The sequence below is a fragment of the Nematolebias whitei genome, chromosome 7, assembly GCF_014905685.2.
Source record: "Nematolebias whitei isolate Nwh7 chromosome 7, NemWhi1, whole genome shotgun sequence".
NCBI lineage: Eukaryota > Metazoa > Chordata > Actinopteri > Cyprinodontiformes > Rivulidae > Nematolebias > Nematolebias whitei.
Window position 1 is genome coordinate 5,369,566 of NC_056504.1, and position 1,395 is coordinate 5,370,960.

Here is a 1,395-nt window from a genome sequence, read left to right on the forward strand (position 1 = left end):
GTCATACAACACCAGACTGTCATACAACATCAGACTGTCATACAACAACAGACTGTCAAACAACATCAGACTGTCATACAACAACAGACTGTCATACAACAACAGTGTCATACAACATCAGAATGTCATACAACAACAGACTGTCATACAACAACAGTGTCATACAACAACAGACTGTCATACAACATCAGACTGTCATACAACAACAGACTGTCATACAACACCAGAGTGTCTTCAGTCAGAGGCTTCTTCAGATCCGTTGTAGGACAGACGCTACAAGAGATCCTTCCTGCATCAGCATCTAGAACAACTCTTTAATGAAACCAGGATGATGAGTTACAACAACATTTAATTTCCCTCTGGGATTAATAAAGTATTTTTGAATTGAATATATATCCACACACACATAGATAAATTAAATCTCTGATGAACCAGATTCTACAAAAGCATGTAAATTTAAAATTGTATAGGTTTTCATCATCATTTGATGTATTTGCACTCATTGTGTCTACTGTTATTGTTCAATTCAGATGTGTGATTTTGTTTCTTGTTCACACACACACATATATATATGACTGCCAGGTTGGATCGGGATTCGGCCTTCATGATTACGCAAGGCCGGGGTCTGGCAACGGCCTTCTGCGAGTCACCAGCTCCAGCTTCACGGTGACCAGCGGAACTCGGAGCCGGGGAGGTGACGCCCTGCCTGGCCTGACACTCCGAGGGGAGGACCGGGGAGACCAGCAGAGCTCCATCCAGCTCACTCTGAATTTTGTCATCGGCCACCAAGCACAAAATCACCAGCACGTCAGCATTAGATCAAGGTGTTGTCATTATTGTTTTTAAAATCTTTAAAATAGGTCCAGCCGCTGCTCCATTCCAAGAAATTGCAAATGGCTGATCATTGTTTTGAAAAGTTTCTGAAGGATCCAGTGACTCCGCCCCCGACCAATCAGTGACTGACAGTGTTCTGACATCACGTTTTAGTACCTACTCATTCGGGTTAGAACCACAGAGCCAATGGTCCTGAAAATAGTAACAGATTCTAAGTACCGTTACTAATGGAAAAGCCTCAAAACTGGGTCCAGTCGGGTCCAGTCGGTCCGTACTGGTAATAATGGAAAAGGGGCATAGGGCTGCACAAAGTGTGTCTGGACGTGCAAGCTGAGTCTGTATTAGGAGCTCTTTGGGACTGAGGGCCTGCAGGAACTGATCCCGAGTGAGTTCTGCCTGCACTGTAGATGGCATGTTGTCATAAGCCCTCCTGCAGAGACACTTGATGTCATGGGCCAAAACACTAAGGGGCTCCCCTGCGTCTGTTGTGAAACTCTGATCGCAGCAGCACAAACTGGTTACACTGTCCATACCGTCTCTCTAGTGTTCCAAATAGAGCAG